The sequence below is a fragment of the Hyperolius riggenbachi genome, chromosome 12, assembly GCF_040937935.1.
Source record: "Hyperolius riggenbachi isolate aHypRig1 chromosome 12, aHypRig1.pri, whole genome shotgun sequence".
NCBI lineage: Eukaryota > Metazoa > Chordata > Amphibia > Anura > Hyperoliidae > Hyperolius > Hyperolius riggenbachi.
In genome coordinates this window covers 110979101-110996076 of record NC_090657.1, presented here as the reverse complement: position 1 = coordinate 110996076, position 16976 = coordinate 110979101, and the positions used below count along the sequence as shown (strand labels likewise).

General features: G+C 45.3%; 1 long non-coding RNA gene across 1 annotated transcript in view; it reads right to left on the bottom strand.

Moving 5' to 3' along the window:
- Window positions 1-1761: 1761 nt before the first annotated feature.
- LOC137541600 (uncharacterized) overlaps window positions 1762-16976 on the bottom strand; it is a 203522-nt gene continuing 188307 nt past the window's right edge. The window contains exons 4-5 of the long non-coding RNA XR_011025227.1: window positions 3022-3189; window positions 1762-2462 (exon numbers count right to left, since the gene is read on the bottom strand). This is a non-coding gene — a long non-coding RNA (uncharacterized lncRNA). The remainder of the gene's footprint in view (window positions 2463-3021; window positions 3190-16976) is intronic.

Sequence of the window (16976 nt, the reverse complement as noted above, 5' to 3'; positions counted from 1 at the left end):
TTGTGTGAAGACTTCAGTAAGGCAGCCGTTCAAAATTAATTCACACTGCATTTACATAAAGTTTCCACAAGATGTCAGCATTGAACGTTTAATGAACATATTCTGCATTCCAACACTGTCTTTATTTGTGCAATTTAAAGGATACATGAGACAAGCTAAAAAAGAAAAGTGTTACTCAACTGGGGCTTCTTCCAGCCCCTAGAAGTCAATTAGGCTCCACACTTAAAGGAATACTGTACGTGTACTGCGCCTTCACAGGAAGCTCCAGGAGACATCAGTGGTAGCAAGGACGCAATGAAGGCTAGGGCCATGCAGGCGCAGTGGCTTGCGACATTTAAGTCGCAAATACTGGAAGAGAGCAACAGCAGGGGATCGTTCCTGGCGCAGGCACAGGACGTCTGCGGGGGAGGGGGGTGCGTTAGAAGCCCCAGGTAAGGTAAACTCTTGTTTACAATTCGGCACTTTACAACTTTAACAGTTTATTGCTCTGTTATACAACTTAGGATCCAAATGAATTTTAGCTCTTTTTCTTCTCACAAATAGAGCTTTTTTTTGGTGGTATTTGATTGATTTTGCTATTTTTAGTTTTTTTAATTTTAATTAAAAAAGACTGAAATTGAAAAAAAAAACCAACACATACAGATAAGGTAATTGTCTTCTCCCCTAAATTGGCCCTAGACTACGATAAAAACACTACACTATACATACATAGACAAATGCCTATGGTAGGGATTAGAATGTGAGCCGCTTCAAGGGACAGTTAAGTGACAAGACCATAATCATAATACTTACTTCAATCAACACAAAAAAAAAAAAAAAGCCCGTTAGCTCCGATCACTGGCTGGCAGGCTTATTGCTGGACAAGCTGACGGGAGTGCGAGCTCGTGTGAGCGCGAGCTCCCGTGAAATGTCATTCCTCGTGAGATGACCCATATATGCATCGTGGAGGAACGAGGGAGCCGCTGAGCCACTGCCATTCTGCATTAGGCAGTCGGCATCCTTGTGCAAATGGGGTCTTTCATGCTCTCCTGCCTGTTGAGGGACCCCCGTATAAAAAGGCTGAAGGTGAACAATCTGTACTGGACGGCAACGCTACTAGACCCTCGGTATAAGCACAAAGTGGCGGATATGTTACTAAACTACCAGAAGTTGGAAAGAATGCAGCAGAGTTGCACAACAGCCTGCAAAGTATGCTGTACACTGCGCTCAAGGGTTATGTCACAGCACGATGGGAGAGAGGTGCCAGTAATCATTTTTCCACGGCCACGCTGGCAAGGACAAGACACTCCTCCGATGAGATGATGATGTCGGACATGCACAGTTTTTTTAGTCCGACACATGGCCACAGCCCTATGGGTTCCACCCTCCGATAACGCCTCCACCAGCAAGTAGCGGACTACCTGGCCTTAACTGCGGATATCGATGCTCTGAGGAGTGATGAACCCCTGGATTACTGGATGCCTAGGCTTGACCTGTGGCCTGAGCTCTCACAATTTGCCATTGAACTGCTGTCTTGCCCCGCCTCAAGCGTCCTGTCAGAAAGGACCTTCAGCGCAGCAGGAGGGATTGTCACTGAGAAGAGCAGTCGCCAGGTCAAAAAAGTGTTGACTCCCTGACCTTTATTAATATTAATGAGGCACGGATCACGGAGGGTTACTGTCTGCCTGAAAATCAGTCCCCACACAGCTGTACATCAGAATCAGAATCAAATTTATTTCGCCAAGTACAACGGGGGTTGTACCCGGAATTATTTTTGGCTCATACAGGGTCGGAGATGGTACAAACACATGCATGCAATTTCAACACATACAATCAAGGTACAGTAGTACAATTTAGCATATACCTATATACACACATATTACCAATAACTGTAGTGAAGGACGCGTGGGGAAAACTGGAGTGCTATGAGAGGGGAGCAGCCTGCCAACTATCGACGGCGCTCGCTCGCTCCACAGCAGCTCCAGATGCCCCACAGTGTGTCCTGGAAAGAGGAGAAAGAGAGAGAGTGAGAAAGGATAGCTAAGAGAGACGAAGAAAGAGAGAGAGAAAGGATAGCTAAGAGAGACGAAAGAGAAGACCAAGGCAAGAAGAGAGAGGCAGAGTCCATGGGGCTGCAGATTGAAAAAAACCTCCCCTGGGTCCGGTCAGTCCAGTTGATGTTGATGTGCAGGGATCTATGGTGGATGCAGGCAGATGGGACAGATGGGACCCTGTGCTTCTGGCAGCTGAAACATACAGAGCCAGGACTGGTGGAGAAAGGTCCAAGCACCAGGGCCCATGGGAGTCCAGGAAACCAAAAATGATCCTCCGGCCATTATCTCTGTACACCGCGTGACTTGTTCGCCACCACCAACACAAGAGTTCAAGGTGATCCTGGATTTTTAAGGCCGCTGCTACAATACCTAACTTTTCAGGCATGTGTACATGCCTAATTTATTCTGGCCTCTGGTGATGCACTGTGGCTGTAACAAAAAAAAAAGCATGTACATGATGTCAATTCCCCTTCGTGATCGTTACCTTGTCGTGTTGATGGGGCTTGCGTATCACAATGAAGCAATGACCTACAGTATATGAGTGTTCTCAAAAGATTGCAGTGGTTACACAACCGTATCATCAATCAAAATAATGCAATTGTACATAGGTATAAAGTGTTATTAAATACAATAAACTTTATTAATATCCAATGGTAACGAAAATCAAATTAAAAACAATAGTGTGTAGAATTAAAAATGAGTGGCCGGCACAGAATGGGCTGAGCACAGTACCTGAGAACCCAAAGCTACCCAGGTGCTCACAGCATGAAGATTCAACTTGTAGGAGCAAAGAAAACAGTGCTGGGCAGGGCACTCCAGGTCAATGCTTAAGGATTTATTCCATCAGGTACAGGTACAAATTACAGGCAAAGCAAGGGGGTAGAAATAGGTCTGACAGCTGTTTCACGGGTTAATTACCTGCTTCCTCAGAGACCAAACACATAACAGAACATGTCCCCTTATATATAGTATAATAACAGTCACTCACCGCCAGCCAGCTCAACAATGGGCGTCCACTAGTGCGCCGGGCTCCGCAGTGCTCCAAGTTCTGCCCCTTCCGGGTGCAGTGTCAGGCTATCCTAGCCAATCAGGGCACATAGCTTTCGCCCAACAAGAAGAGGCTAGATTAATATCCCGTTCAAAGGCCTGTGGACGTCTAGGTTTAAATGAGAGAAATGAGCTGCATTGCTTCCTAGAACAATATTGATTAATTGTATATTATTCTGCTCATTACTGTTACTTTTTGTATATATCTGCTGGATACGGAGTGCCTCACTGTACATACATATATGTTTTAACTGTAAGCAACTCACCAATCAGTGGTTCAAGCGCCGGCGGCTCAGTGAGCGGAGCGCGGCCGCGACCTTCTTCATCCAGCAGCATCCCCTGCACCCCTGCGGCGGTGAACGGGAGCCTCCCCTGTGTCCCTGGGCGGGTGCGCGCGTCTCAGAGCCGTCCTTATACCCTCCGATGTCGGAGAAATTAGTGTCAGCTGACACTCCAATTGGTTGTTGTCCTGGGCAGGATTTTGCAGGATTTAAACCCCTGTCTCGCTTTCATTCACTGCCCGTGATAGCATTCAGTACGCTGCTGCTGGGCACTCTGTCATTTGTGATATTATTGTACTGTGTGATTAGTCTAGTTGCTCTGATAGATATATATGCAGTGTTTGCGATATATATCTATCCTTTAAACTAGCTTTGTTATTTTCCTGATTTTCTGTGTATGACTTTTGCTACTCCTTGACCACGTCTCTGTCTTAAGCTGGCCACTAACGGTCCAATTTCTAGCGAAAAATCGTTTGAGCGATCAGAAATTCTGATCGGATTGGTTGTAAATAATCTCCATTGGTGGACACTATCGATTATGAACGAGTGAAAAAAATGTCGCCCGAATGAATTTTCGTCGAACGAAAATTTGGATTTTCTTGGTGGTCGTGATAGATAGGAAGCAATGATTGGTTAGTGGATGGTGTAGTGAACGATTTTTCGTCTGATCAGAATTTCTGATCGCTCGAACGATTTTTCGCTAGAAATTGGACCGTTAGTGGCCAGCTTTAGCCTATTGTACCGCAGCCATCTGACCACCCGTATTTGACCCTAGCCTGTTAAACGACCTAGTCTCTGTCTCTTGAAAGAGACAAAAGGAAACTGAGAGCCCAATATAGTGTAGTATCTCAGTGACAATTAGTCAGGTGTACAACAAAGTAATGGTTATACTATTCCAAAAACATACAGATAAGTTAATTGGCTCCCCCTAAAAATTGGCCCTAGACTACAGTACTTACACTACATAATATAGACATATGGCAATAGTAGGGATTAGATTGTGAGCTCCTTTGAGGGACAGTTAGTGACAAGACAATATATATATATATATATATATATATATATATATATATATATACACTGTACCTCGCTGCGTAATATGTCGGCGCTATATAAATACTAAATAATAATAATACTCACAAACGTGGGTCGCCACAAAGGCAACCACTGGATAAGCCGGCGGGGAGAATTATAACCTGACCCCGCTCAGGTTTAAGAACTCGCTCTCTGTAGACAGGAAGGAATGGGGATACACCCCTCCACCAAGGGTGGACTAGACAATTTGTAAAGCAGTAACACAGAGGCGCCAAGTAGAGTAAAATCGATTAAAACCTGTTTAAAAGGGGGAAGTTGGTGGACTCACCTCCCTCGTAGAAAGAAATACCGGACAATGGGACGTTACTCACAGTATAAAGTAACTTTTTATTAAAAGCTCCAAAGTTGCAACGCGTTTCACGGGTTTACAATCCTGCTTCATCAGGCAAACATTTTTGGAGGGTACAAAATCAGGTCAATGGCCTGGCTGAGCATCGCCATTTGGGTAGTGGTTGATAGATGGCTCATTTTGTTTCTTTGAGTAAATTACCTTCTGCCAAATGTCTAGCCAATTTGTTTATTAAACACATCTTTTGATTGCATGATATTCCTGAGAACATTGTCTCTGACAGAGGAGTTTATTTCACAATTTTGATGAGCCTTTTGTTCACGTCTTGGAATATCCTTGTCCTTTTCCTCTGGGTTTCATCCAGAGACTAATGGTCAGACAGAGAGAACAAATCAATCCCTGGAGCAATATCTTCGATGTTTTGTGTCCGATTGTCAGGAACAATGGTCCGAGTTTTTGCCTTTTGCAGAGTTTGCGTTCAATAATCTTGTCAGTTCATCGACCAAAATGTCTCCTTTTCAAATTGTCACAGGTCAGAACCCCAGAGTATGAGATCGAAAGAATTCTTGACTCCCGTAAAGTAAGTACGTAACTCTTTACAGTATCTCAATGATTGGAAGGGGTATGGTCCTGAGGAAAGATGTTGGGTTCCGGCACTGCAAGCGCACGCGGATGAATTGCTCCAGGAATTTCATAATAACTATCCTGATAAACCTAGGTTGGTGTGTCCAGAGGCCACTCCTCGGGGGGGGTTGTTAATGTAAGCAACTCACCTGTCAGCGTTTACAGCTCCGGCGGCTCAGTGAGTGGAGCGCGACCGCAACCTTTTTCATCCTGCGGCATCCCCGACACCCCTTCGGCGGTGAACGGGAGCCTCCCCTGTGTCCCTGGGTGGGCGTGTGCGGCTCAGAGTCGTCCTTATACCCTCCGACTTTATGGAGATGAAGATTTCATTTTTCAGCACGACCTGGCACCTGCTCACAGTGCCAAAACCACTGGTAAATGGTTTACTGACCATGGTATTACTGTGCTCAATTGGCCTGCCAACGCTCCTGACCTGAATACCATAGAGAAGCTGTGGGATATTGTGAAGAGAAAGTTGAGAGACGCAAGACCCAACACTCTGGATGAGCTTAAAGAGACTCTGTAACAAATTTTTCAGCCTTAGTTCTTCTATCCTATAAGTTCCTATGCCTGTTCTAATCTGCTCTGGCTTACTGCAGTCCTTCCTAACTGCACTGTCTCTGTAATAAATCAATGTATCTTTCCTCTGTCCTGTTTGTCGGGCTAAGGCTTGATTGTGTGGAATGTGCAGGGCTGCTTGTGATTGGTAGAAGCGATACACACCCTCTGCAGGCCCCCTGCACACTCTGAATGACTCACACACTATGCTTAGCTGAGCCTATTAGAAGCTGGTTAGTTTGTTTGTAAACACTGCTGTCACGGACGGTTGCGGGGCCGCAGGCGCGTCCTGTAACCGCCCGTGAAGAAAAAGCGATCGCACTCGATTCCCTGCATCGATTGCGCTTCAAATCGATACAATCTGGGTTGAGTGTGTAGGGGGAGCTGAAGTCCTTTTCTTAGCAGAGAGAGCACCATCCTAAAGGCTGGATGGCTCTTTTGATATGCTAATGAGCCTGGGCCCAGAGAGTCCCTGGCTTCAAGCTGTGCGGATGGCCCATCCATCAGGTATAAGGTGACACCTAGCTGATCTCATGTAGATGTTAATTAACCAAGGGGTGATCAGGATGCCTAGGTGCAGCCAGGCAGGCTACAAATCTCCGGGAGGTCTTGACACCTTGCTCACTGGTAAAGATCAAAGGGGAAGTCAGCTGTTAGCAGCTAGAACACATCCTGAATAAACCTGAGTCTCATAGCATAATTCATAACTTCCCAGATCTGTCATATTTCTGGGGTTCCTGAGATGGCAGCTTCGCCAAACGTGGGGGAAGTGTAGCATGAGCCCCGGTGCTGGTTCTGAGGAAGTTTCAGAACATTCTGAGGTAAGGACTGCCAGTTAGGCAGTTTGAAAATGCCCTGATGATACCACAGGGGTCCCACCCCTCATGTCTGGTATCAGGGCGCTGGGTAAATCGAGACAGACCTGAAAATGTTAATAAATCTGCCCTGACCTGTACGGTTCTGTGAGATAGAGCCCATATATGGGTAGATATGATTTCTAGCCCCCAGGACAAGGGGAGGGCTCATCTCATCTTCTAAGGGGGTGTATGGCTCCCCGCCCTCACTCCCTCCTACTGAAGCAGGGGCATAAGAATGGCAGAGGACCCAAACTCAGGGTCCTCCACACTGAAACATCTTGAACTCATCAGATGCCAGCTTGAGGATATGCTGGCATCCACCTGGTCTGAACTCTGAACTCAAATTGAAACCCAGAACTCTGTTTTCCCACAAAAAGGACATCTTTCCAGGAACTAAGTATTTTTCTCCCTTCTTTTATTTTTTATACTGGCTATTACTGTCTTAATAATTGTGATTTTAATAATTGTCTGTATATATTAATTATTTATATTGCGTGAATAAACGACTTTCTCCAAGTCATTCACTGTCCGCTACCCTGCTTATCAGCACACACACAGAACTGATCCCGGGTCTCTGAAGATACGCTACTGTTTGTTTGTTGTTGGCTAGACAGAATACCGTGTGTTTAACCGTTTTATTCGCAGGACTAGTCAGTCAGTTAGTGGGCTCCACGGTCCCATGGTAACCGCGGTGGTGGCAGTTTACTCTGAACCAGTAGGTGACGTTGTAATTACCCGTGTCTCACAGGCTCCCTTCTGAGTTGTCTGCGGCTAATTCTTAACGGTTCCTGCGCATTGACTGCGACCAGAGTTCGCACGATCTGTGCGCTGGCACCGTTTAGAAGGCTAAGTGCGGTCAGCCACTAGGGCTCTTGTGACAACTGCCTAAAACTGTTAATTACAAGCCAGGATTGCAGCAGAGAGTGGCAGAAACAGCACAGAGGGGCACAGGAGAAAATAATGAATAGAATGGTATGCTTTTTATTGTAAGAATATTAGAGTACAGATTCTCTTTAAGGCTGCTATCGAAGCATCCTGGGCCTCCATAACACCTGAGCAGTGCCACAGGCTGATTGCCTCCATGCCATGCCGCATTGAAGCAGTCATTTCTGCAAAAGGATTCCCGACCAAGTATTGAGTGCATAAATGAACATAATTATTTGAAGGTTGACTTATTTTGTTTTAAAAACACTTTTCTTTTATTGGTCGGATGAAATATGCTAATTTTTTGAGATAGGAAATTTGGGTTTTCATGAGCTGTATGCCAAAATCATCAATATTAAAACAATAAAAGGCTTGAACTACTTCAGTTGTGTGTATTTGAATCTAAAATATATGAAAGTCTAATCTTTATCAGTACATTACAGAAAATAATAAACTTTATCACAATATGCTAATTTTTTTAGAAGATCCTTTATATGCAGTGTTTGTGATAAATATCTATCCTTTAGACTAGCTTTGTTATTTTCCTGATTTTTTGTGTATGACTTTTGCTACTCCTTGACCATGTCTCTGTCTTAGCCTATTGTACCGCAGCCACCTGACCACCCGTATTTGACCCTAGCTTGTTAAACGACCTAGTCTCTGTCTTAGCCTTTTGTACCGCAGCCCTCTGATTACTCGTATATGACCACAGGGCTGGCGCTACCATTAAGGCAAAGAAGGCAGCTGCCCCAGGGCCCCAGAGCTTGTAGGGGTCCCCAGTGGCTACAAGAGGAAAAAAAAATTTCATATCGGCCTTATAGTTTTTGAGAAAATCGATTTTAAAGTTTTAAAGGAAAAAAAAAAACATTTAAAAACCTGCCGACTTTAATGGTTAATAGCAAATCCACCTTAAATGCTAGAAACCCTAAATTTGCAGGATATGTTAAGGAGATCATTAGGAATAAGAGGAAAAAATAATTTTTCAAAAAGACCTTTTAGTTTTTGAGAAAATCGATTTTAGAAGGAAAAAAGTATAGTTTTAAATGCGGTAAATGTCACTTTTAGTAGCAAACCTAACGGTAGTGTAGTTTTACATGCATCAAACAAAAGCACAATAAATTTCCTGACGGAGTTTCCAGGGGGTCTATACGCAGCCGCAGCGCTTTGGCCAGGGATCGCTATACAGCCGCAATATGGCTGTATGAAGATCCCTGGCATTTTTTCCTATTTTCCCAATTTTTTTTTATGTTTAGAGTGGGAATTTTTTTTTTTTTTTAAATTATGTGGGGTGGGGACCTCCTGAAACTTTTTAACCCCTTGTCTCCCATGCAGGCTGGGATAGCCAGAATGTGGAGCTCTGACCGATTGGGCTTCACACCCTGACTATACCAGCTGCAAAAAAGGTCCCCTAATGCCGATTTTTGTTCCGGGGTATATGTTGAGGGGGCCCCCCAGGTTTATTTTGCCCTGGGGCCCCATTGTTGCTTAAACCGGCCCTGTATGACCATAGCCTGTTAAACGACCTAGTCTCTGTCTTAGCCTTTTGTACCGCAGCTTTCTAATCTCACGTGTATGACCCTAGCTTACGATTTGACTACGATTATCTGATCCTCTGTGTATACATTATACCAAGCGTGATATTAACATTGTTTTTAACCTGGTAAGATGGTGTAGTTAAACTGTTCTTTGTCTTTTTTCCATGTAAAAGGTGAAGAAAAAGGACTCCGACTCCGACCCCACCCCCCGGCCACACACCACGGTACCACTATTTCCAATGGTCCCATCCATGATATTGTAAAGAAAAAGTATAGTATAGTATAAGACTCCACATCCGAGCCAGTTGTGGAAGGGTTCTCACACCATGGTGTCCAGATTTTCTGGAATCTTAAAGGGCAATTACGGTTTTTATACGTCATTTGGTATAGTGGAAGGGCCCGATTAATAGTGCGTTTCCACATATGTATAGAGGGCACCTCTTTCCCTTTCCAAACCCTTAGTATTTCTTTGCGTGCATAAAAGCACAGTATACGAATTAGGTATTGCGTATATTTATCATATGTTGGTTCTTCAAATACTCCCAGCAATGCAAGTTTGGGCGTGCAGTCTACATATGTCTCCAAAATTTCATTTAGAATATCAAAAACACTTCTCCAAAATATGCTAACATTTGCACAGCCCCAAAACATATGATAGAACGTACCAATCTCAACAGAGCATCGTTGACACAACGCACTGTTAGCACCACTAATAGTGTGCATTCTTATAGGAGTGAGATATGTCCTATGCTAGAATTTGACCTGCACAAGCCTATCCCTAGCCGAAATAGGAACTTTCACAAAGTCAGCCAAAATGTCCTCCCAATCAGTATTGTCTAGGCCTGGAATGTCTAAATTCCATTTTTCTTGGCAGCGAAGAATCTTTTCATTATTTTGGGACATTAGGTCTGAATAGATTACCGACAGGGGTTTGTCCAGATGCTTTGTCAGAAGAGTATTTTCAAGGTGATGTACCTCCAGCGCAGGCGCACCCCCGGGGAACTGCGCCATGAAGGCATGCCGGAGCTGCAGGTAACGGAAGAACATTTTGTTTGTAATAGAGTAGGATAGCTTTAATTCATTGAACGTTAATAATGTGCCATCTTTAATAATATGTTGTAGATTCTTAATTCCTGCCAACGCCCAAAGTTTGGGGTCAGGTATTTGAGTAAAGTGCACCAGACTAGTATTATCCCATATAGGTGTGTAAGGAGATATTAGCTTCTCTACCTTTAGGTATCTAGTCGCTGCAGACCATACTTTGCATACTGTTTGCATTGGGACAGTGCAACGCTTGTCATTACTTGCGCCTCTATACAGTAGAAGAGTGAGTCTCTCGTAGGAACCCAAATAAGCCGCCTCAGTTACCACTGCAGGGTTATAGTTATCTTGGGAAAACCACCATCTGGCCTGGACCAATATTGCAGCATAGTAGTATAGCTGCATATTAGGAAGGGCCAGACCTCCCTGGTCAATAGCTAATTGTAGCTATTTTTTTAAAAAAAAATTAGGAATGTCTATTGGTGAATTACAAAGGACATATAGAAATTTGGGTAAAAAGATCATTTTAAAAATATTTATTTTCCCAATAAGTGATAGCGGTAGGTTCTTCCAAGTCTGGGATTTCCTACGGAAGGCCTCAATAACCGGCTGTATATTGTACCTAATATAATCGTTCACAGAGTTTGTTATTTGAATGCCCAAATACCTAAATTTAGTCACCCCATGTAGAGGATTAGAGGGTATAATAAGCTGGGACCCAGTCAGTGGCATGATGACAGACTTATCCTGATTGACCCTAAGGCCTGAAAATGTGCCAAAGGTTGTAATAATGTCAAGGGCCGAGGCTAAGGAGTCATCCGGGTCATTTAAATAGAGTAAGGTATCATCTGCATATAATGAGATCCTTTCTTCAATACATCCCACTGGGATACCTTTAATGTGATCAGAGTCTCTTATTAGAATAGCCATGGGCTCTATGGCAAGAGCAAAAAGATACGGTGAAAGTGGACACCCTTGACGGGTACCCCGTTGCAACTGGAATGGATCAGAGATGGTATTACCCGTACGGATTTTAGCTTTAGGATTATGATATAAGGCTTGTACTCATTTGATAAATTTAGTGCCAAAGCCGTATCGGCTCAGGACCTCCCAGAGATTGGGCTATTCCACAGAATCAAATGCCTTCTCGGTGTCCAGCGAGGCAACAACCCTACGACCGGACACCGAGGAGGACAGTGATATGTTAGTATAAAGCCTGCGCAAATTAATGTCAGTGCCCTTATTGGGCATAAATCCAGATTGGTCCCTATGGATAAGAGAAGTTATCACTGGCTTAACCCTGTTTGCTAGTATCTTTGCTAAGATTTTGGCATCGGTATTAAGTAAGGAGATTGGCCTGTATGACCCGCAGTGTGTTGGATCTTTCCCTGGCTTTAATATTAAAATTATTATTGCTTCCGAGAATGACCCTCCAAGACATTATTGAATAAGGAGCGTAATTTGGGAGCTAAAATATCAGTATAGCACTTATAGAATTCGGAAGGGAGGCCGTCTAAACCAGGGGTCTTGTTTGGTTTAAGATCAGCAATAGCCTCCTGAACTTCCTCAATGGAAATTGGGCTGTCAAGAAGCGTTTTATGTTGATCTGATAGACATGGCATATCTATATTATCCAGATAGTTAGACAAATCCTCCGGGGCATATTGGGCTCTAGAGAAGTATAGGGTTTCATAGAAGGCAGTAAAGGCTATATTAATTTGCTCGGGGTCAACCTGGAGAAGTTGGTTATTGTCCAGAATAGCAGGAATGGCTGTGGGCACACTAGAATCTTTAGACAGCCAAGCAAGCAGTTTGCTATTCTTGTCACCAAATTCAAAGATGCGCTGTGTTTGATGTAGGAGTACATTTTTGGTTAGAGATATTTGAGCTGTTCTCCATTGCCGGATTAACTGTTGCCAAGATCTCCATGAGTCAAGAGAGTTAGAATTGATAAAGATCTCTTCAGCCTCTTTAGCTTTACTTTCAATGCTTAATATGTGCGCCCTGGAGTTGGAATTAAATGCTTTAAGTTCAGTCATGTATTGACCACGGATGACCGCCTTCCCTGCGTCCCATACAACCGGATCAGAAGTAGAGCCAGTATTTGTATCCCAGTAGTGTTGCAACGCTTGTGATATTTGTGGTTGGATTAACCCTCCTGGCGGTTTGCAAAAAAATCGCCAGGGGGCAGCAAATCTTTTTTTTTTAATTTTTTTTTTTTTTTTCATGTAGCGAGACAAAGTCTCGCTACATGATAGCCGCTGCTCAGCGGCATCCCCCCAGCCCCTCCGATCGCCGCCGGCGATCGGAGATCCGGAGATCCCGTTCAAAGAACGGGATCTCCCGGAGGGCTTCCCCCGTCGCCATGGCGACGGGGCGGGATGACGTCACCGACGTCATCGACGTCGTGACGTCAAAGGGGATTCCGATCCACCCCATAGAGCTGCCTGGCACTGATTGGCCAGGCAGCGCACGGGGTCTGGGGGGGGGGGCGGCTGCGGCGCGACGGATAGCGGCGGATCGGCGGGTAGCGGCGGCGATCGGGCACTGCACGCAGCTAGCAAAGTGCTAGCTGCGTGCAGCAAAAAAAAAATTATGCAAATCGGCCCAGCGGGGCCTGAGCGGTGCCTTCCGGCGGCTTACCCCGAGCTCAGCTCGGGCTTACCGCCAGGAAGGTTAAGGGTTCGGTTATATAGAAGCGAGAGATTCTCCACAGTCTATCCCTGGGCTTAGTGGAAATAGTTACCGTGAGTAAAACAGGAGCATGATCTGAGATATCAGACGGTAAAATGTCTATAGAGTGTAACTGAGATAATATGGGAGGGGTAGCAAAGGCCAGGTCTATGCGGGACATAGAGCGGTGCGCCGAGGAAAAGCACATAAATGCTTTATCCATGGGGTGTTTCCATCTCCATAGATCTTGAAGATGATAACCTTCAGCCCAAAGCCGTAAATCATTCCCGTCTCTGGTGGAAGTACTAGTTCTGTCCATCGCAGAGTCCATAGTTAAATTAAAATCCCCTATTATAATAAGTCTGTCACCATGCCACCTAGAGGATTTGGCCATTATATCATATAGAAGTTGTTTGTTCACCGGTGGCGGTACATATATCCCAGCCATAATATATTCAAGACCATAAAGTTCAAAGTTAAGTAGAACAAAGCGTCCTAAGTCATCACAGCATGAATCTAGAATCCGCAATGGAACAGATTTATGAAGAAGTATTGAAACTCCCCTGGAATAAGAGGAGTACGTTGAATGATAATGCTGTGAAACCCAAGGGCGCCTAAGCGATAGTATTTTGTTTCCTACCAAATGTGTTTCAAGTAGAATGCATATATGCGTAGTGTACTGTTTTAAATAATTAAAGACCAGGGACCGTTTAACCCTGGACCCCAACCCTCTTATATTCCAGCATAGACATTTAAGTGTATCCATTGGTGATATATACTGATGTTGGCAAAGCGTAAAATATATTAGTGTCCAAGGGCCTAAATAGAAGCCAGACTGTGCGCGACCTGGGGAAGGGACCGGAGCCAGAAAGGAAAAGAAGACAGAGAACAGAAGAGATAAACAAACTCCCAACACCCCCCCACCCTACACCTCTTACCAGAACGACAGGAAAGAGCATGTCTGCACCCCAACGAACCAACTGTGTCAGAGATGGTAGAATCTAACTACTAAAACCACCTCTGTGGGGAAGCGGACAGCATGAAGAGCCCCCCGGCCCGAATCTCTCAACTAGGGTGGCCATCCGTCTGGATTTAGGCCGGACAGTCCGGTTTTTGGACTGCTTGCCCTCCGTCCGGCGCAAGGCAAGGGAGAACAGCCAGATGTCCTCCTTTTTGGGCGCTGGGCTGTGTGTGGAGGGAGAGAGCGCAGGGAAGAGGGAGCTGTGGGCACAGTGGGAAAGGGGGGACATATCCCCCCCCTCTCCTCACCTTTGGGCTCCCCCTTCCTCGCTGTCCCCTCTAGAACTAAAGTTTTGGGGTGACTGGCAGCGGGCGGGACTTACCTCTGCCTCGCTCCAAGCGCTGCGTAGTGACGTCCGGTTCATGAATTATTTGAGCCTGTTCTTCCCTATGCTGGGGGTACCTATTTTGGGGTAACTGCTGTCAGATTATCTGTATTTATGGGGAACCGCTGCCATATTATGTATGTTAGGGGCACGGCTGCTGCCAGATTTTGCGTATTTTGGGGAACTGCTGCCAGATTGTGTATGTTTGGGGGACCACTGCTGCCAGATTACATGTATTTTGGGTGTTATGTGTATTTTGGGTGATCTGCTGCCAGGTTTCGCGTATTTTGGGGAACTGGTTCCAGATTATATGTATGTTGGGGGGAACTGCTGCTGCCACATTGTCTATTTTGGGGGAACCACTGCCATATTATTTGTATTTTGCAGGAACTTCTACCAGATTACGCGTATTTTTGGTGAAATGCTGTCAGATTACATCTATTTTTGGGGGCTTCACTACGGCAGAGCTCAAACTTCCCCGGAAGACAATTTACACCACTGCTAATGTCATGTATATTTGGCCCCACCCATGACCACGCCCATGTTATGCTTGACCACACCCACTTTTGGCACGCTCAGTACGATGTCCTCCTTTTCAAGGTGTGATGTCCTCCTTTTTGGGGTACTGCAAGTGGCCACCCTACTCTCAACCCACCCGGGGTTGAGGGTATAAGACTTAAACGACCTAAACACAACCAACAAACAGTTAAGGTGTATAGCACAGTAACAGTACCAGAGCAACCATACATGTCAAGGACCAACATATCAGGAAAACATTCTTACATACCCCATATACCTATTTATTAGTAGAACATTTAACGGGAATATGCATGCAGGCATGGTATAATATAGACATGAGACACAGCCAGCATATGGATTGCGGATCTAAGCTCATAAAGAAAACCCACACCATATCTATAGTACAGAAGTATAAAGGACTTAGGCTTATATGAAATATAATATATATTGCAGCAAGGGCATGGAAAGAGAGGGCAGTGAGTGAGCATAAGTATATATAAAATTCGTCAAGAGCAGGGATGCTCGGATGTGCCTCATCCACGAATTCGGAAATCCGCGTGGTTGCAAAAAAAAATCTGCATTCGGCCCCGCCGCATGCTGAATTTCGTCCGCGTCCACGCAACCACGCGGATTTTCTGCCGTGAATGGCGTAATCACGCGTGGATTCCCGCCCGGAGGCGGATTTTCTTTTAACGTTAATAACAAAGCCCCCTTACATGCTACAATCCCCCAAATTGCATGGATTATCGAGGTGATAAGGGGCAACATAACTTCAACATAAAAAATTCCCCCCAAAAAATTTTTCTAGAGAAAATGGATTTTAAAGTGAAATCAACACTTTAAATGGGGCTATTAATTGGTAATAAGTGGTTTTAAAAAGGGATATACGCGTTAAGCAGTCAAAGAGGTGAAGGCGAGTTCCAATGGCACTTGGCGGCGAAGGTACCGCTGGAGGAGGATGAGTGGCTGACGCCAAAAAGGCCCCAGAGAGGTTTTTGTAATTTTTTTTTTGTTTTTTTTGCAGCAATTAGCAATGACATCGCAGCAGAGTTGTCAGTGGACACGGGCAGTGTGAACGCAGAGTGCAGTGGTGGTAGCGACTGAGTCAGGAGAAGGACTATGCGGGCGGTCAGTTCAGCAGCACAGAAGGACCACGGCAACATACTGGTAGTAGTAGTAGCAGCACAGTGTCATAGTGCTGGCCAAAAAATTAAATGCACCCGGTGACCCGGGCAGTGTGAACGCAGACAGAGTACATTGGTGGAAGCGACTGAGTCAGGAGGAGGAGGACAATGCCGGCGGTCAATTCAGCAGCACAGAAGGACCATGGCAACATACTGGTGCTAGTAGTAGCAGCACAGCGTCATAGTGCTGGCCAAAAAATTAAATGCACCCGGTGACCCGGGCATTGTGAACGCAGAGTGCAGCAGCGGGAAGCGACTGAGTCAGGAGGAGGAGGACAAAGCGGGCGGTCAGATCAGCAGCAGCAGCACAGAAGGACCATGGCAACATACTGGTGGTAGTAGTAGTAGTAGTAGCACAGTGTCATAGTGCTGGCCAAAAAATTAAATGCACCCGGGTGACCCGGGCCGTGATAACGCAGACAGAGTGCATTGGTGGTACCGTGGTAGCGACTGAGTCAGGAGGAGGAGGAGGACAAAGCGGGCGTTCAGTTCAGCAGCAGCAGCACAGAAGGACCATGGCAACATACTGGTGGTAGTAGTAGTAGTAGTAGCACAGCGTCATAGTGCTGGCCAAAAAATTAAATGCACCCGGTGACCCGGGCAGTGTGAACGCAGACAGAGTACATTGGTGGTACCGTGGTAGCGACTGAGTCAGGAGGAGGAGGAGGACAAAGCGGGCGTTCAGTTCAGCAGCAGCAGCAGCAGCACAGAAGGACCATGGCAACATACTGGTGCTAGTAGTAGCAGCACAGCGTCATAGTGCTGGCCAAAAAATTAAATGCACCCAGTGACCCGGGCAGTGTGAACGCAGAGTGTAGTAGCGACTGAATCAGGAGGACAAAGCGGGCGGTCAGTTCAGCAGCTCAGAAGGAGGACCATGGCAACTTACTGGTAGTAGTACCATAACACCAAAAAATTAACCAAGGTAGGCACTAGGCAGGTAGTAACTGTCTTTATAAAGGCAGGCATA